General features: G+C 40.7%; 1 protein-coding gene across 12 annotated transcripts in view; it reads left to right on the top strand.

The window, feature by feature from the left end:
- Window positions 1-5,218: 5,218 nt before the first annotated feature.
- GTDC1 (glycosyltransferase like domain containing 1) overlaps window positions 5,219-20,713 on the top strand; it is a 387,156-nt gene continuing 371,661 nt past the window's right edge. For 5 of the 12 annotated variants that reach the window (XR_005985414.1, XM_041739301.1, XM_041739304.1 and 2 more), the window contains exons 1-2: window positions 5,226-5,314; window positions 9,933-10,019. The gene's annotated coding sequence lies outside the window, so the exon portion shown is untranslated. The other 7 variants (XM_041739302.1, XM_041739296.1, XM_041739303.1 and 4 more) reach the window with 5 other exon arrangements.

The raw sequence follows: 20,713 nt of genomic DNA, 5'->3' as shown, positions 1-20,713 counted from the left end.
ACCAGGCAATTGGGGAGAGGCATGCACATGCATGTGTGGAGACAACTTAGCCGGAGTCAGGCTTGGTTTCCTTGAGATGCTCAGGCTGCACCAATATGAACGGAGGGGACTGAAATTTCTCCTTCCATTCTGACTACCAACCTAGTCTAGTCTGTTTCCAGGGGGGAAAACTCTTTGTTAATTGTCTTAAAATTTGCTGAACGGAAGAACATCTAGTTCAACCAAGTTGTCTCTTTGGAAAGCCTGTGCGACAGTATGGCTTGGAGTCATGATAGCTGTTCATGTGGATGTGACAGATTGGTATCTGTTCTCTTTTGTAGAAGTGCTAACCTGTATGCCTAGGAGCTTAAAATCTGAGAGACTCTTCTCTATTACTAATAGCAGGAACCTGGAGTTCACCGGGGGGCGATGTGATGCGCTCAAGGTAATATCCATGGCCCACATGGTTTAGACGTGACAGGTGGCCATAAGGGAAGCATAACCAATACGGTACTACATCTGCTTCAGTGTTTCCACTGTTAGGCTCTTGCCACATCTCATGGGTAAGAGTGAACGTTCTCTGATTCTATTTAGAGCAGGGAGTCATTGATGGGGACTGATTTTTAGCCCAGAAAAACATAGAAGATATGTCTCCATGGTATAAATTTGTTCTCCCTTCGGTATGGAGACAAAATATTAGACCTGGCTGGGAATGTTTATATGGCTTTGAGAATTTAATAGTATTCCAAATGTAAAAGGCCTTGAAGGGAAAATAAAATAAAATAAAATAAAATTTGTATATTTTACTTGTGCTGATTCTTATAGTCGAAGTTCACTGCATTCATTTCATCACTTCTTCACACCCTGCCCTATGGAAACTCTTCTCTTGGAGGTCACACACGACATCTTTTCTGTTAACCATACTAGCTTTAACTCAGTGTTTATTCTCCTTGACCTTTTTGCTGCATTTATCACTGTGGACTCTCCCCAACCAATACCACTTACCACCCCTCATAAATACCCAGTAATTGATTTCATTGACATTTTTGTCTTCTTTGCTAACCCGGCCACCAACCTTGTCTACCTCACATCGCCTCCTGCCTGGATTGTCATGCAGGCAGGCTTCCATCTGGTCCTCCAGGTCCTAATCTCTCTCTTCTCTAATCCACAATGCCAGTGACTAATCTTCCAGATATCTACACTTTAATCTGATCCTAAAATCCCTTCTTACCTATGGGGCCTTACATTTCTCTCCTCTTTCATCTTACTTTCTTCTTGGCTCTTTACGTTCCAGAAACACTTGCTGTTTTTAGTCTCAAAGACATTAGGCTTGACCTCTCCTTAGAGTTCTGCACTAGTTTACTCTCTGCCTGAACTTCTCTTCTCCAGATCATCCCATGACTAGTTTTTTCTTTCATTCAAGTTGTTGTTTAAATTTTCCTCAGAAAGGTCTAACCTACTCTCATACTCATTTTTTAAAAAAGATTTATTTATTTATTTTTTGATGAGAGAGAGAGAGAGAGAGAGAGAGAGAGAGAGAATCTCAAGCAGACTCTCTGCTGAGTATGGAGCCTGATGGAGGGCTTGACCTCATGACCCTGAGATCATCACCTCAGCCAAAATTAAGAGTCAGACGCTCAACCGACTGAGCCATCCAGGTACCCTATTTTCTTCTACTCATTTTGATACCTTTACATTTAATTTTCTTTAGAACAATTATTACTATTTGGTTGTCATGTATTTATTTGTTCCTCTCTGTCTCTCCCATATAGAATGTATACTCCCTGAGAGTAGGAGCTTTTTATTTTATGGCTTTAGTTCCAGAACATAGAATTTAGAGATTCATGAAAATTTGTTGAATTATGAACACTGTGGATTATATCATTTCTAATCCATCCAACTCTATTCCCTACCATTTCTATAATAAGCACATGGTACAGTCCCCACAGGTTGTTCTCACTATCCATGGAATTTATTTTCTATTGTGTCAGGAGTGTTGACTTTTTTTCTCCAAAGAGATTATGAGCTTATGAAAGGGAGAGGCCTCTTTTTTTTTTTTTTTTTTTTTTAAATACTTTTCCAGTCCTCCAGGCCTACCAGAGTGCTGAGCAGCTTTTGGTATGTATTTAGCAAACACTTATTGATTTATTTCCGACTGTAACATTATATACTGCACCACTGAGCACTTTTACATCAGTAGGGCTGAAACGGAAATAAAAATAAGTCGACCATAAAACACCAGCATAAAGCCCGTGACAGGGTGAGAGCTTTCTTTCTTACCTTTTAATTCAACTTGAGTGGCAAACTAAAGTTTTCTGGAATGAAGTTGTGATGAATAGGAAAGCATACCTTGGGAAAATTTCTTCCTTCTCTAGCAATGGAGAGGCTGACCATTTTCCAAATCCTTTAGAAATAGAATCATAGAATTTTGTAATTGAATTATCTAGTCCTTAATATCATCTAGAGTCTAATTTTTTCATTTTCCAGATGAAGAACTGAAGCCCAAAGAGGGTAAATTCCTTGCTTAATATTACCTAAATTGGAAATAAAGCTAGTATTCAGGCTTAGATCTCCTGAGCCTTTGAGCACCCCTTGAGGACTGATCATTTTCCAAATCCAAAGTGCTCAGGCCTATTCATACTGTTACTGACCCTTGCCATAGTCCTAAAGTCTTCTTGGACTGCTTACTCTTCTTTGGTCCCCGTATATATTCCCTGAACTCAAGTCTTCTCCTTAGGCATATATATGACTAATATCTCTTTTCAAATCCCACTTGCAACTTCAGAAGTTGTTGTCTCTTGTCTTCAACCCTCTCCCCTGCCAAATCCACCCAGAATGATCTCGTATTAGCTCAATTAAATTTCTTAGGCTTAAATTCAGGTCCTCCATGATTGGTTCCACCTTACCATTTTGGCTTGATTTTCTATTGTTTCTAAAATGAACTTCCCGTTCTAGTTCATCTGATCTCCTAACTCTTCCCCACTCTTAGCTTGCTTGTTTTCTTCCCTGGACCTTTGTTCAAGCAATTTCCTTTACACCAATCCAAATTCTACATTTCTTTTCTTTTCTTTCTTTTTTTTTTGTCCTTTTAAGAAATCTTCCCTTAATTTATATCAATAATTTTAAGATTTGGACGTTGTGATTGAATACTTGCCTGTTAACGGTGAATTGTTTATCTATTTGTTTCATATTTTACCTCCCCAGTAATATCATAATTTTCCTGACAGTGGGGACTTTTTTATATTTACACTCATGCACAGCTGCTGGCACCTCCTAGGATGAATGTGTTTAGTTGGGGCATGGCCTCACAGGCCTGGCCAGAATTGCCTGGATTATAAAGATGAACACTGACCAGGTGGGATGGAGCTTGTGAAATAGGAATCCTTGAAACCAGTGGCACAAAAATGGCCTCTGAGAGCAATACCTCCCTAGTTAATGCTGAGTTCAGTTTCATGTAACCCTCAGACCATGTACACAAAACTGCAAAGGCAAAGACTTCTGATGTCGAGTAACTTTACATAATGGGAAACTGTAAGCCAGAGGCTGGCAGGTCTGTGAGACAGGAAATCTGAGCCTGAATATTGGCTCTATTTCCAATTAATCTAGGTAATATCGGGCAAGGAATTTACCCTCTTTGGGCTTCAGTTCTTCATCTGGAAAAGGAAAAGATTAGACTCCAGGTGATATCAAGGACTAGATAATTTAATTATAAAATTATGTGATTCTATTTCTAAAGCAGTAAAATGGAGGCCACAGTCTTTAGAGTTTTTCATACGCTTGTTCTGTGTGATAGGATTTGTCTGTTTCCTATGTAGTTACCAATCCAGCTTCTAGCTTTTGGCATTTACACTTTTCTTTTTTTCCCCCAATTTGTACTAAGGAAGACGGACAGATGGTTTATTAGGCTTTCAGATGCACGTAATGCAGTTGTTCAATTCAACAATGGTTTTAAACTTTGAAGGTCCACGTAGAGCCTGGATTTTGTTTAGAATGGGAGATCGTTTTGACTCTTCAATTTAAGGATAATAACGTTTATTCACACAATTTAAAACAACTTGTGGATACAACTCGGAAGACCTAATCAGCTTCCTTCATTTCTGAACTCACTTCCACATCACACCCTAACTCTCCCAAGTTGCAGTTTAACGAAGTTTAAAACTTCGTTTTAAAACGAAGTTACCAGACTTCCAGTTACATGTGCATGAGTTGCCTTCTCCTGACTCATTTAACCCACAAGCTCCTTCCAAATGGAAAATCTTTCAGTTCGAAATCACAGAGATTTAAATGCGGAAGGGACAAATTCCTCATTTTACAGATAAGAAAACAAGAGACCTAAAAGGTCCTGGTGCTTTTTCTACTATGGATTCTATCAATCTAACCAGGTATTTCATCCAGGGAGTGAGGTTAGGTTGCAGGGAAAAAAAAAAAAACATCCAGAACTTGTGAATTGTAAGCCCAAACAGAAAACGTCATTCCTTTAAAGTTTAGAGTGTTAATTAATACACTGTCATAAAGAGAAAAGTAGAGACCACCGTGCGACTCGAGGATGGTCACCACCGCTCTCTCTTTGTGCTTTTTAGTTCCTCAACGCGACTTCATGTCAGTGTGGACGAGCAGTTCCTCAACACCCAACATGCATCTTAAGTGTGTGGAGGAGTCCGAGCCCAAAGGACGGACACCACGTAGGTGAAGGAGAGCCTGAGCCTCCCGCAGGGAAAGGAGGACGCGTGGGCGAAGCCGACGTGGCAGCAGAGGTGCGAGCTGCAGGCCAGGTACAGGTGGGCGCGGGGGGGCCGGGCGGCTGCGGCAGGCCTCGGGGGCCGGGGCCGGGGCCGGGGCCCGGGCCGGGGCCGCGGCGGGGAAGCGGCAGGACGCCTGCAGGCCGAGGCCCAGGCCGCTCTGGGGGGCGGCGGCGACCTCGCGGAGGAGACGGCAAGGCGCCCAGCGCGAGCCCACAAGCCCGGAGGGTTAGGCACGAGGACGCACAGGCTCGGGAGGCTCGGAGGGCAGCTGCTGAGCGGGGGGAAGGGCGCGCGGGGACGGGCCGCGGGAGCGAGGCGGGGGCAGCGGCAGGTGGCCGGGGCTGCGGGCCGCCGGGCTGCGGGGCCGCGGGTTAGAGACCCCGCGCCCTGGCGGGCGGCGCGAGCGGGGGGCGTGGCCTCGGCGCGTGGGCGGGGCGTGGGCGGGGCCTGCGCCTGACGCGCCCGGAGGCCGCAGCGGCCGCAGGCCGGGAGGGGCGGCGGCGGCGGCGGCCGCGGGGGAGGGGCGCGGCGTCAGCGCGTCGCCGGCTGGGCCGCGCCGGTGGCCAGGAGGGAGAGCCGAGGAGGAGGAGGAGGTGAGTAGGCTCCGGGCTGGGAGCCGCGCGGGCCGGCGGGGAGGCGGGGAGCGCGGCCCCTCCCCTTCCCTTCCCGACGCCCGCCTCGCGGGGCCGCGCGGCGCGGAGTTCCCAGGGGGCGGCGGCGGCGGCGGCGGCGGCGGGAGCGGGGAGCGGGGGGCGGGGGGCGGGGCCGGGCGCGCGGGCGGCGCGTCTCCCGGGCGCACGCGCTGCGCTCCCCGCGCCGCCGCCGCCTCGTGTCCCGAGCGGGGCGCCCCGGCCGCCGCCTCACGGGCCCGCACGCCGCCGGTTTTCGGATTTGATTTTTTTTTTTTTTTTAATTTTTTGATTTTTTGAGTTCTACCCGCCTGCAGCGGCCCGGCGCGCCGCCGCCTCCTGGTGCGGCCCGGGCTCGGCGGGGAGGAGGGAGGCCGGCTTCCCGGGGGCGGCGCGGGCAGGCCCGGCCGGGTGTCCCCCCCCCCCCCGCGCCTGCGCTCTCCCTCCCCCCCGCGCCTGCGCCCTCGACCCCCCCGCGCCTGCGCCCTCGCTCCCCCGCCCCCCCGCGCCTCCGCCCCCCCGCGCCTGCGCCCTCCCCCCGCGGCCCCCCCGCGCCTGCGCCCTCCGCCCCTCCGGGGCCTGGGACCCAGGCCGCCCTGGCTCCCGTTCCCCCAGCGAGGATCGGGCGGGTCCTGCCCCGGGTCGGGCCCCGGGCTGCGCCGGCGGGAGGTCCCCTTAGGTCCTGTCCGTGCAGCCTTGCCCCTGCAGCGAAGTCGCACTTCTCCGCACTTTTAACTTGTAGGCCCGAGGGAGGCTTTTCTTTTTCAATGTTTTTTTTTCCTTCTCTCTCTCTCTCTCTCTCTCTCTCTCTCTCTCTCTCGCAAATGCAACTTTTAGAGCCTCCTTCTGAGAACTGTACTGCATCAGATGATCTCTGAGATAATTCGTAAGGTAGCGCCCGCAGGCAGCGTGATGGGAGGTTCAAGGAGGAGGCTTCACACTTTTTTTTTTTTTCTGCACCTGTAGCCCCGTTTGGCATGGAAAGCGTTGGGTTGACGGTGACTTTCCGGCAGGGGCGGGTTGCAGCTCTTGCAGCCCCCGAGCGCTGCCGCGGCCCTCACCTTGGTGGCTTGGTGCCTCCCCCCCTCCCCGACCGCCCCCGGAGTCGATGTTAAAGCCCAGCGCAGCGGTCAGGTAAAGAAGGAGCTGCTGCAAAGACCCGAAGGATGCAGCAGAGCCATCCCCCCTCATCCTCTCCACCTGTTTGACCTCAGGCTGCAGCTTGGCAGTAGTTTCGTGCAGGAAAGCCGCCAACGTACGGTGCTGTGCGGTGTTGCTGCATTTCGACCCGTGCATCCATTCCAGGTCGGAGAGCGGATTCCTCTCAGCTCTCACTTTCTTACACATTTTTCCTTAAAGGCTGGTATTGAATGAGGCAGCTCTAGCGTTGAGGGTTGGAGGAGGAGGAGGACCTTTTGAGTCCTGCAGCTTTTCTTTGACGAACTGGTAAAGCTGAACAGGTAAAAAGCTGAACCACAATGCAGAGATCTAAAATAGGAAACTGAATTTTTAGCACTATTAACTTGGGTCGTTAACATGGCTTTTTTACTCTTGTTTTGCCTGTTGGCATTTCAGTCTTACATACCACACAATCACAGAAATGTCTTTTTTTTTTTTTTTTTTTTGGTAGGGGACTCTTACAGTTTAATCCGACCCCCTTATTTTACAGGGAGAAAACTAAACCAAAGAAAGTTCCTTGAAGATATTTAACAGAAGTTGAATAGAACTAGTTGACTTGAGAAACTGAATGCTTAACCCTGTAATTCAGACCTCCCCAATGAATATTCTTGTACCCAAATTTGTTTTGATTATGTTACTTTTTAAAAAAGCCTAGCAATGACTAAATTTCCCTTTTTCTTTTTCCTGTTTTGAGTATGTGCCTTAGTTTGTGACTTGGACAGATTAGATACAAATGATACAGATTATTTATAGTTAGGACATGTTACATTCTATCAGCTGAAAACAGTACTTTTCAGTTTGTTTGAAAGCAGTGATTGTTTGCACTTTAAGAGTATTTTGTACTTCATATTCTTGGTTCAGATAGTCTGTTTCAGTTCCAGGAGATTGGCATTTCAAAAGTCTTTACATATAAGACTGTGGTGTTTATAACCTCGACTTTAGGGGGGAGGAAAGGTGCCGTACACTTGCAGTAACTGAATTCCAGTATCCCCAGCTAGCTTCACTTTTCTCAGTCTCAAATGCAGAAGTCCTGAAGTTCTTGCTGGGGTGAAGTTCTTGCTGGGTGAATTCTTTGCATCTCACATGCCACCGTATTTCAGCATTAGTAAATACTTCTTGGCTTCTGTGCACTTTGCCTAGTGGGGGCTTCATGAAAAACCATGTCTTACTCTGTGTATGCCTCGTGTCAGGTGTAGCAGATGCTCCCTAAATGCTTGTGGTCCTGTTGGGCTTGATCAAACATAAGGTAGCCGTGTGCCTGGAGGTCACGAACCATGATTGTATAAATGTGAAATAAATTCATTTCTTTTGTGTGTTGAATCAGATACTCCATTAGGCCTAATTCCAATATTGAAAGAGGTAGCAGGTAACAAATATTTTAGAAAAATTGGGGGAACGAACCGAACATGGAGAATTTTATTCTTTAACGTGTATTACTCTCTTGTAAAATTGGGTAAAGGACCGTTATTTAAATTTTTTGATAGAACATCTCATTAGAGCTAAAGTAATACGAATTTTCCAGTGAAACTTTCCACTGGAGTAAAGTTTGACAACCATCAATTGAGTGACCCTCTAATTGTTACTGTAGGCCACATTTTGAAGTTTTGGTTTCACTTTTATAAAGCTACATTTTTCAGCATATAGACCTTTGTAAGGATCATGACTTTTGGGGTCCAGATTACCTTGGCAAGCTGTCTTGAAATGATATTTTAGACAGTTTTATGCTGTATTTGATAGGGCATTCTGGTGATAGGGTAAAACAAAACAACCCAAAACCCTCTGTATATTTTTCTCTTAGGCTTATCTCCTCTTTTTTGTTTATTTTAAGGGAATTAACTGAGGAAAATTTTTAAGCATTTCTTTTTGGAAAGTACCACCACTGCACCCTTTGAGTAGCTTTGGAAGAGAATGTTTGAGCAAATGTAGGGCCGATTCCTTAGAGTGATTCCTATTTGAATATGTAGGATCATATAAATAATAGCCTTCACAGGGATAATACCTTTGGACAACATGCATTTTTTTCTGTGAGTCTTACCTATTACTGAAAACAATTGAACGGTACAGTAGGGTGGTATTTATAGGAAGCACATCATTTCACATGTATCATTTCTGGTTCTTTTTTTAAATTTTTTTTTAATTTTTTTATTTATGATAGTCACAGAGAGAGAGAGAGAGAGAGAGAGGCAGAGACATAGGCAGAGGGAGAAGCAGGCTCCATGCACCGGGAGCCTGATGTGGGATTCGATTCCGGGTCTCCAGGATCGCGCCCTGGGCCAAAGGCAAGCGCCAAACCACTGCGCCACCCAGGGATCCCCATTTCTGGTTCTTTAGCCAGTCCCAGCCTATATGTCCTACCTACTGCCAGTCCTATTCTCTTGACCCAGTTTTTGAATTGATTTTTAAGACTGAAAATACATGAACACCCCCCCATCTACTTCTGGAGGTGGGATCAGGAATTAATTCTGGTGCCCTGAACATTAATTGCTCACAGAAGTATGGTATCTCACTGTATCATTGGCATATATATGCAGTTTGACTAGGAGATTCTCATTTTTGAAGACAAATTTACTCACCCAGAGTTTTGAAATACATAGCATAAACATTTTTAAGTGAGGTGTGTGAGGCATCTAGAATATTTCGATACAGGTTTGAATGGAATTAGGATGTAAATTCAGTATGAATTAGTAAGAATATCTAATCCTTTCCCCTCACACATTAAGGTCATCATACTTAAATCATTTAGACATTTATTTTGTTTTTTGAGTATTTATTTATAAAAGTAACAAGCACTTCCACAGCCTTTCTTTTAGTGTTAAATAGTCCATAAGTTGATATATTTTCTTGTGGTGTTTCTTTTTGTATCCCAGATCCCTTGTGGACCTGAAACCTTATCTTAAGCATGCTTAAGAACCCTTGATCATCTGACTCTTCCTGCCATCCCCTCTTCCCCTCAGGGAGTTGGGACCTGTTTTTGTCACAGGTGGATGGTTGGGACTCTGTTTCAACTGGGGCAAGCTTGCAAGATACTGTGATACTGCCTCCAGGACCTGCACTTAACCAGATTGACCCCTTAGGTACTGAGAATAGTCTACCCGAAAGTTAGTCTCTTTGGCTCTTATGATTGGAGCCCATTCTGAGGGTCAGCTCTTCATTCACATCAGGCTCTACAACACCCTGGTCATTACTTAGATCCCTTTCCGGAGTCCATAGCTGTAGGATTCCTTGCCTTCTTAGCTGAGTCATGTATTGGGTGATTTTTATCCACCATTTTCAGTGGCAGCTATTTTTTTTAAGTGTTTGCCTTTTCTACCTATGTCTTCTCTCAGTTTTGAGCTTTCATTTGACCAAGTAGCTGTTGTACTTTCCCATAGCACATATGTTCATTATTTGTCTTTCCTTCTAGACTATGTGTACCCCGAGTGTTGAGACCGAATCTGTGCTGTTCCTGGTGGTGTCCTCAGCACTCAGTACAGTGCCTGGCACATAGCAGGTGGTAAATAAATATTAACTAATATAAAATTCATCCTAACAGTAAGTCTGTTATCAATATGGGAAATTTTGAATTCACATAAAAATTTAGACATTTCATCACCATCATTAGTACTACATATAGTCTGTATATTTAAGTTACAAGCAAATCCATGTAAAAAATAGCTTCATCAGTCTTTTGGCAGGGCATTTATTTAAGAAGAAAAGGTATATAATTTTCACCATGTATTTTTAGGTATTGCACATTTCAAATTTTCTTGAGTTTGATTAACATGTATATATACTATTTCTTACATATTGAAGTTTTATGGCACTATAAAGAAGTGAGTTTAATGGCCCTCTTTTTATTCATTAGTAATTATATTACTAAAGAGTAAATTCTCATTAAAAGGCCCTTAAGTGCCTGCTCATAAAAAAGAGGGACCTTTTGATTTTGTTGTCCATACAATCCTAGTTACTGTTTTGAGGCAAGTCATCAAACTCTTTAGTAGTCTAAACCTTTAATTTGGTTTCAGAACAGTAGTCAGTCATGTATTGAATACCCAAATTAACCATGCTTTTAACAAGTAACGCTAACACTCTGTATTAAAAAGGTAATGACCATAACTTTTCTCGTAGAATTTCTTGTGCTAATTTTTTGAAGAGGACTTATGAACTACATTTCCTGTGTAGGCCTGAATCTCATACTTTTAATGATAGTGGAGTATATGTCTGTGTAGAGAGGAGGGAATGACATTTTTTTGTGGTGGTATTTTTAAGTGGACAGTTTACTAATTATGTTGAGGTAACATTTTACAACTCTTAAAGGAAAACTTCAATTATCTGAATGAAATGAGGTACATGAAATTAATTCAGATAAATGGGGGAATCCTAAGTGTAAATGATGCATGTCAAGAGACATGACCTCAATCTTGATTTTTTTTTTTCTATATATCTCTCAGCTGCTTTTACATTACTAGATTGTGATTCTTTTTTTGTGATGGGCAGAGGTAAAATATGCTTCGTAGTTTTTTTTTTTTTTCCTTTGCCACAAAGGGAATCCAGAATGTGATATTTTGTGACAAGTATAAGTGCTCATCTCTCGCCTGTGCTGCTCTGCCCTTTTAGGTGGTATACCACAGCCTTCCATTTTGTCACCTTCCTGTCAAATGTCAGATGTGTATGTGGATTCCTTGAGAACGTAATTTTTTTTTTTTTTTTGTAAAGATTTTGTTTATTCATGAGCGACACAGAGAGAGAGACAGAGACACAGGCAGAGGGAGAAGCAGGGTCCATTCAGGGAGCCCGATGCGGGACTCAATCCCGGGACCCGGGGATCATGACCTGAGCCAAAGACAGACGCTCAATCACTAAGCCACCCCGAGAATATAATTTGTTGGAAATGGAAGCCACACTCCTCTGTCCAATCACAAGATGTTTATACTTCCTAAAATTTGAGTTACATCAAGTTTAAGATGAATTGAGCTGGTTTCCTTCCCAGTCCCCCTTAGGGTTTGATATTAAGCAGTATCTTATGATGTAGGACCTTAAAATAGCAATAAGCACTGGGGCATAACCCTTGGCTTTTATGAATTCTTACTTGAAATGAAAATTTTGCTGATTGATAAGAGTTTAGGAAAGCTTTAGGAAACTTATTTCTTCTGTCATTTACCATATTTGCAGCCTTCCTTGGCTCCTGGCATCTGAAAGCTGTTGTGTAAAGAGTAGATAGTCTGTGTAGCTGTAATGATGTTTTCCTCCAGGCACTTTTTGTTTTGTTTTTAAACAGAGTTAGGGTTATCTCAGCTACAGAGATGTGTGCTGATACTTACTTAAAGTGGATTTGAACTTCTTTTTTTCAGCATTACCTGTCGATGTTTTACCTAAAGCACCTGATAACATGTCTCTTTATTTTCAGCATATATCAGCTTTCTTTTTGTCTCTTGGTCTTTGAAATACAAGATGATTCATATCTTGATTGCCTTGGGTAAATTGGATATGATATCAGCAAGCTCTGTAACCAGACCTTGTGAACAATTCCTAGGTCATTGCCTGAGACCTTCTTAAATACATGCAGGCAGTGTGATTGAAGAGTTTAGGCTTCAGGGTCGGTCCAAACTGATTTTGACCCTGTACCATTTATGAACAGCATGCCTTTGGGGGAAGTTAGTTACTTTTCTGGGTTTCAGTTTTCTTAGAGTAATCTTAGCTGGATTGATTTGTTGTTGTATGCAGATAAGTGTTTAATAAATCAGTGAACTATCTACCTAGATCATGGACTATTTTAAAAGAAAGTAGATTTTGTCCTATTTGAAGACAGAAATAATCAAATTAGTAAACATTTTTACAAACAGAGGTCTTGCTCAATTGAGTTTATTTTTTATTTTACTTTATTTATTTATTTAGTTGAGTTTAAAGCTATGGAAGACTTGTAACCATCGATCTATTTATGTATTCAGGGTATACTGATATGTGCCATAGAGAGGAGAATATGTGGCATACTTGTTGGATTAAGACAGACTTGGATGATCGAGCACTGGGATAACGTTGGGCAAGGAATTTTGCCTTCTTGACTCAGTTTTCTTCTGTGAAATGGGTAAAGTGTCAAGAATAATAAAGGGTGAGAAAGGATAGTAGGTTGTTGTAAACACTTAAGAGATGAGGTATGCAGGATAGTAATACCTGAATCCATAAATGCTGATGGTTGTTATTGTGACCTCAGACAAGTGACTTTCCCCTTCTGTCCCTCAGATGTCCTCCTTGGTAGCATGAATATTATCAGAGAACTAGTAAAGTTATTATGAGGATTTAATGAGTTAATACATGCAAGTGCTCATTATTTGTTAATTTTTATTACATTATTAAGGCAGTTTCAGAAGGCATTGGGCCAATTTTGAGTTAAAATGAAAAAAATTTGTATAGATATTTAATATAATTCTTTTTTTACATATAATATGTTGGGGGATATTTATTATGGATCTAGGGATGGCAGCTTATCATTTATAGCTTTCAGTGTTTCCTTAAGACCATAGTTCTCAAATTGTGATGTGCAGACCCATGTGAGTCACAAGAGCCTTGAAGGGGATTGTGAGGTTAAAATTATTTTCATAGCAGTAAAGACTTTTTGCTGTTTCTACTGCTTTGATGTTTGCCTTGCTGATACTAAAGCAGTGGTGGATAAAACTGTTGGCATCTTAGTTTGTATTAAATGGCACTGGCACGAGACTATGCTAATACTCATTTTATTCTTTACTACCATGCTCCTCCAGTAAAAAAAAAAAAAAAACAACAGAAAAGCCAGTTTCACTGAAGAATGTTCTTGATGAAGCAGTAAAAATGATTTTATTAAATCTTGATCCTTGAGTACACTTTGACTATTCTTTGTGATGGGGTAAATATCCAAAAAAACATTTCTGCTGTATGTCCGGAGTACATTGGTTGACACAAGGAAAACCCTTATGTGATTTTTTGAGTTGTAAGCTGAATTAGTCATATTTTGCATGGAACATCATTTTTACATATAATAATGATCACCAAACTATGATCATTTAGACTTAGATATTTGGCAGTCATTTTCTTGAAAATGAACAAAGTGAGCCTGTCACTTTGGGGAAAACAACTGATAATATTTGTTGCCAATGATAAAATTTGAGCTTTCAAGTGAAAATTAAAATTTTGGAAAATTTCTATTACCTGCTGTGCCCTTGACAGCTTCCCAGTACTTAAAAGATTTTTCCGATGAGATAGGTGGTGATATTAATAAATGTGAGTTTTTGCTATGGTATTAATTAATTATGTCAAGATTTGGAATATAAACGTAATGTAAGAAACCGATATTTTCAAAGTGACCAATGTTACAAAATTGTGGGTACCCTTATAAAAAACGCAAGTAACAATACAAAGAGTTTATGTGATAATAGGTTGCATATGATAGATAACTGTTAAACTCCTCTACTTGTCAAGTTTTGGTGTAGTATCAAAGGAGAATGTTCACAACTATCTGTAAAGGCAATTAATATTAACATATACTTCTTTTTTCTATTACAGTCAAAATGTATCACAACAGATTGAGATTGAATATAGAAGCAGATATAAGAATTCATCTGTCTTCTATTAAATTAGACATGAAAGAAACTTACCTATTTTTTTAGGAAAGTACTTTTTCATAAAATATGTTATTTGTCATATTAAACACGCCATTAAAATTTTAAAACAATGTATAAACTCATTTAATTTTTAATATGGAAAATATTGATAATTATAACTCATAAGAACTCTAGAATTCTTTTTTTTTTTTTAAAGATTTTATTTATTTATTCATGAGAGACACAGAGAGAGGCAGAGACAGGGGCAGAGGGAGAAGCAGGCTCCATGTGGGGGGGCCGGATGCAGGATCATGATTTGAGCCAAAGCAGGTTCTCAAATGCTGAGCCACCCAGGCACCCTGAGAGTTCTCAATTTTTGGGAACACAACGGAGTCCTGATACTAAAAAGTGTGAACTATTCCCTTAAGGGAAGGAGGCTAGATTCATCAAATGAATAAAGTTCTAAAATTTTAATCTTTTGAGTATTCCTTTGGAATATAGTCTACATGCCTCTGTTTTCTTTTCTTGGTGGTAGGGGTATGTTTGCTGCATTTCTATGTCATTCCCTAGGTGGACATAGGGTTCCTGTATGTGTTGTTGAAGATTTTCATTTTTAAGGTTCATGCTACCTATATGGTTGCTACTCAGAATTGAGATACAGTTAATGGTCATTTCAGTCAGCCTATTCGTTTCTGATACTACTCATTTGTTTGTGTTAGAGCTGTTGATGCAGTTTTCAGAGTTGTTCACCATGGCTGTCTATGTCAGGGTTGTAGTGAAATTCACTTTGCTGAAAATGAACATTTTCTCTGAAGTCTTTACATGAGGCTCATCTGTCCTGCTATAAAGTCTTCCTGACATTTCATGGCTATTTTTTAGTACAGTCTACAACTTACGGATATGTTTGTGAATTAATTGTTTGCAACAATATAATATGAATTACAGATGGGTTCTATAGTGTGGGCATAGCCTCATAGTGGACTATTCACATGGGGGATTATATTCTCACTGCTGAAAGTCTAACCAAGTACATTTCCCCATTGTTGTCAGACAGTGGCAAGAAAACCCTCCTTTTTCTCTTACACTAGAAATGGAATTGTTAAAGCTTTGATAGAAGCAAGACAGTAATTCCGAGGCACTGCTCAAGAGACACAGGTATTTTGAGTACTCCAAGTGGGTAAAGGGTGATGGGTAGCACTCTCAGATGAAGCAGATACAGAAACTTTGGGCTAACTAGCAGTGATGAAGGGAAAAAGGAGAAGGGGGTTCTGAATGCTGCTGGGGCAGATAAATTCCTTTTTGGAGCAGTTGCTAAAACATGAGATGCCTTAACATGGATGGTTCTAGGCTGGGAAATCCATGTCTTATAAAATGTCTTGTGCTCTTATTTGGTTATTGTGTGAACTGAGCTCAAGAAACAGAATGATGGGCCAGTGGGGAATGGATGTGTAGGCCAGAGGTTTGAATGTAAAAGGAAATCTGTGAACTCCAGGAGCATTCATGATCAAAACTGGTAGTGGAGGCCAGGAGAATGTTGGAATATGCAGACTGTCCACAGGGCCCTGAACAAATTCATGTTTATAATACAAGGTGGTTGTCACAGCACGGTTGGAACTAGCTTATCAGCCAGCACAGATCGGTCAATGACCGCTGTGACTCTGCTTACTACCCAAGGGTCTCTAGTGGGAAATAGAGTATTTTAAGACTCAGATTAGTGCAGGAAACCTGTTAACAGAGAATGGTAGACATAAAGCAGAAATCCAGGGACCTAGAAGAGGCCAGCATTGGAGAGGTATTTGATTTGAAGCCGAGCTTCTTGTCTTCTTCCTGCCCAAGGAGAATATTGACTCCATGGATTGAGGCAAGGCTGAGCCAAAGTGGAAAGCAGAGTAACTATAACTGTCTACACTGGAGTGGCAGGCTTCCCCAGAAGTATTTGTTAAACAAATGGATGAAGTTAACATAAGGGACCAACTGGGTCATTGCACCTCAGGTTCTTAATGCGACAGACACTAGACACTAGGTGTCCTATTAACCTACCTACTCGATATCCTCTAGGTCGGGTTGGCAAGCTTTTTTTTTTTTTTTTTTTGAAAGCACCAGAGAGTAAAGGTATTCTTCTTTATGGATCATACAGTCAGTGTTGCACCTATTTAAGCCTACCATCGTAGCATGAAAGCAGTCATAGAGAAATACATAAATGAGTGAATAGCTACCGTTCCAGTAAAATCTTATTTATGGAAACTGAAATGTGAATTTCATATAATTTCACGGCACAAAATATTAATTTTTTTAAAGAAACTTTTTCAACCATGTAAAAATACAAAATCTTCTTAGTTTATGGCTGAACAAAAATAGACAGGTGGCTGAATTTTGGCCCATGGGCTCCAGTTTGCTGACCCTGTTGTAGTCAAATAAATCACTGTCAGTCATAATGCTGAAAGCTTAGCATTACTGAAATAGAGATTCTCTAGGACACTGCTATTGGTGACATTGTCTTGTTTTATAGGTGACACTGATGATAAAAATCCGTTCAAGAATTTAGATGTGACATCTGCAGCAGGTTCAAATCTCTCAGCTGTAAGACAAAGTGGATACTTCGTAAAGATTTTCATCTGTTATGCACAGAGCCAAAATCCGTTACTGAAATGGTCTGAGTGAGCTGCCTGCTGGGTCCAGTGATGCACTAGTAGACAAAGAAGTTGAAAGAGAAGGATGGCATATTCTTTGGATGACTGGCAGAGTGTGACACCAAAATGGCATCAAGCCCTATGATTCCAAGGACTTCATGATTAAATAAAAAAGGATTTTTTTTTTTTTTTTTTTTTTTGTGGGAGTGGGTAGTTGAAGTAACTTTGATCTTTAACTCCGGGAATGTGTGATGTATTATCATTCTATAATACACAGTAATTGCTTTGGTAATCAAACTTTAAAGGTTGTGTCTGTTTATGGAATTTATGTAGTTACCACTTTTTAGTATTCGGTTCTCTTTAAGGAAACTACAGTAAGGAAAAACCTCTGATTCAACTAAAATAACCTAAAAGGGTTAAAGACTATCATTTTCACAAGAAAGTTTTTGCTCTGGGGGATTCTTGAAATTTTGCTCTCCTGCAGCATATATAAAATATGTTTCTGGGGTGCCAGGGTGGCTCAGTTGGTTAAGTGTCCGACTCTGGATTTCAGCGTAGGTCATGATCTCAGAGTCATGAGATTGAGCCCTGTGTCAGGCTCATGCTGGATTTGGAGCCTACTTAAGATTCTCTCTCCCCTTTGCCCCTCCCTCCCTGCCTCTCAAAAAAAAAAAAATGTGTAAAAAGTTTGTAAAAAGCTGCTGTACCCAGAATTTTCTAAGAAAACATCATTTTTGTTAGGCTTTTGAATACAATAGTAGTAGAAAGTCACACTATACAATACAATACTACAGAACAGTTAGTTGAATTAAAAAATTAATATCTTTAGACCTGTTAACTAAAGTCACTTCACATGTTTTAGTGTGAATTGAAAATACACTGGTACTTTCTAGAACCATTGCATCACAAGAAAACCAGGACATCAGAGTATTCTCTGAACCAAATCAAAATCTTATTTGGTTAGAGCCCCTGCTTTTGGTATATATCCGTTTATTCCAGTTGTAGAGGATTTGAAGGCAGTTCTGGGAAATGAAGTGGGTGGATTCTCAATGTTGAATCCCATTTTTTTTCTTTTCACTGTATCTTCAACATTTTTTTTTATCTTAGCATTCAACAAAAACTCTAGCATCCCAGGATATAAAACATAGATTATATTTTATATAGTTCATGCAGCTCATATACAAACAGAAAAAGATTCCCTCATGACTTACCTTGAAAGCTGTTCAGGGCATATACTATTCAGGGCATATACTATTTTATTCAAGGCATATACTATTCAGTTTGACAGTGTGCCACTGCCACTACTGTCAGAGTGCAATACAACCAACATAGCCATCCTGCTAGGAAAAAGATCTGTGGGTTGCTGAGTAGTAGAAGTTACACACATCTAATTTACAAGTCAGATTAGAGATCAGAATCCTACGATAGCTTTATGTGGAATTGATTTCATTTCATGGTTTTTAAGCTATTTTTTCATTGAAAGCAGTGTCTATAATGGAAAAACAAGTATGGTGTAGCATTCGAATGCCTTAAACTCTTGAATCTGGAATGAAAGAGATATAGATGTTCAGATCCTAGAGCTCAGGGATTTTGAAATAAAATGCTCTTGTCATTCATTTATTGTGCCATAATTAAACTGCCCTATGGATATTATTTGGGCTTTATGATTAATATTGGTCAAACCACCATTTTCAAATATGGGGCGCTTTAGGAAAGACATTTGTGTGTTTGTTTAAATAAAGCAGCAAACAGCTTTTTACCTTATAAATAAGATATATTTAATAAAAATTATGTGGGTTTAACCCATTCAAATCAGGAATTCCATTGTCTTCTGGGAACCAATGTTGGGGGGGGGACGATAAAAGAGCACTTTTACAAATTGCATTTTATCCCCCTAAATCAAACTTGTTTCAAAAATATATGAAGAATGCATAACTATCGTTGATAGGTTGCAGTTACCTTTAATTCACCTGTTCTTACTGAAATTGAGAAAACAAAAGTATATAAAAAGTAGTTCATTGCAGAAGGGATCGTGCTGTTTATTGGAATTTGAGAATGTAGTGGCAAAAAAAAAAAATCTGTGTTAATCTTTTAGATGGTTTTTGAGCTAGTAATTCATTTGAGTATAATCAGGAGAAGAAGAAAATCCAGGTGTTTAAAACTAGCTTTCTTTTCTTTCTTTTTTTTTTTTTTAAACTAACTTTCTATCAGTGGTCAAAATGTTTAGTTTTATTCTCCCCAATCCCCATGTGATAAGTTCTCATGAATTGATTTCTGAGATAATTCATTAGTTGTATCTTTTTCTCCACTGATTGTTTTTTATAGGACCTGTTTATGATATTTATAGGGCATGAGGAAGGCTGTGATTCTGGCTTTCATGGACTTCAAAAAAGACTGAAGAAAGATAAATGCCAAGTTAGATGTAGTAGGCATACATTACTGTGTTAATTCTAGTAGAACAGTGATTTTAGGTGGATCCTTGCCCTGTTGCCTTGCCCCCTAACTTCATAATCCCCTGGCTAAATCTTTTCATTAAGGCAAGTGAGAGTCAATTTTATGAATGGAGAAAGGGTATTCTAGACATTGGGAAATTAGTGGAATGTAAAGGGAGACTGAGATCATAAATGTGATAGGTAACAAGATCATAGATGAACACTGTTTTTGGATTGCCAAGGGTACTAGGGTAAGGGTGTCAGTGGAATAGAGTAGTTTATTAAGTGCTATTTATTGAAAGCCTCCTGTTTAGTAGGTCTCAACTAAAATACTTTGCATCAATTTTCACAACCTTGGAATCTAGTGCAATTATTCCGGTTTCCTGATGAGGAAAGAAACTACAGGGGATACCCAAGGTCTAAGAGTAAGAAGTAAAGATACTATCTCACATTGTATCATATTTTGTAGAGACCTTTTTCTCTCTGGTTATCATCTGATAAATGAAATAAGTAATCTGAAAGGCCAGCATATAGTATGGGAGGACTTTAGGTTTAGTGGCTTTTAATATAAATGCTTTCATGTTGGTGTTGTAGAAGGATGCTGAAGCCTCCGTGGAATGCAGTAAGGTGGTAACATTTGCAAATATTGTATGTGGACTCTAGAACTCTTCCAACCAATGGGTTACCTTTGATATTAATATAATATCATATAACTGTGTTTTCAGATATAAGTGATGCCATGATACAAAATCTGTATATGAAAGGCAAGCGATAATGGGCTGCCACAGTAACGTATTTATCATAAGCTAGATTGGATCAACTTCAAGTAGAATGTGTAGAACAGTGCTTGAAAGAGGGTTGGTTTAGGCAGTCTGATACAATTTAAAGCGACTACCAGACAATTTGGGGTATGGGAATAACTGGAAAAGAGTCAAAAAAGCCCATTAAAATGAGGTGTTTACAGGCTTTGCAAGTAGACCTACAGAGCCCATAACCAAACATCATCTCCTTGGAAAGGACACATTTCGTCACTGGGCTAGGAACAGTGCTTTAGTAGCAGTATTTTTAAATGTAAAAGACAATTGTGCAGTAGGGCTCTGGAGTCATATGATCCAACTATGTTTTTTCAGGTATAGGGTGAAATGATAAGCAATCTTTGCCTTCTTGATGGGATGAACACTGGGTGTTATATGTTGGCAAATCGAACTCCAATAAAAAAATATACAAAAAAGATATCCTTGCCTTTGTCATTCATTGGTATTTTAGGAGGTGTGAAGTAACAACAACAACAAAAAATACAGCCAAGGTAGCAGCTTAAATATGAATATTTTGGCACCTTGGTGAAGGATGTGGTATTGAAGATAGGAAAAAAATGGTTGAAATTATTGAACTCAAGATATTAAAATGCAGTATAATTAATTGCTTGAAAATACAAGGAATAAAGTAGGAAACAAATCCCATAAAGGGTAGGAATTGAGGAGGGCTATTCAAGAGTGAAGTGCTTGTATGATATTCCTAGATAGAGTTTTTATTCAAAAGAGAAAAATTGGCCAGAGAGATCAGGAAAAG

The sequence above is a fragment of the Vulpes lagopus genome, chromosome 24, assembly GCF_018345385.1.
Source record: "Vulpes lagopus strain Blue_001 chromosome 24, ASM1834538v1, whole genome shotgun sequence".
NCBI classification, from domain to species: domain Eukaryota; kingdom Metazoa; phylum Chordata; class Mammalia; order Carnivora; family Canidae; genus Vulpes; species Vulpes lagopus.
Note: the sequence above shows the minus strand (reverse complement) of the source record. Positions and strands in the feature narration are given on the sequence as shown.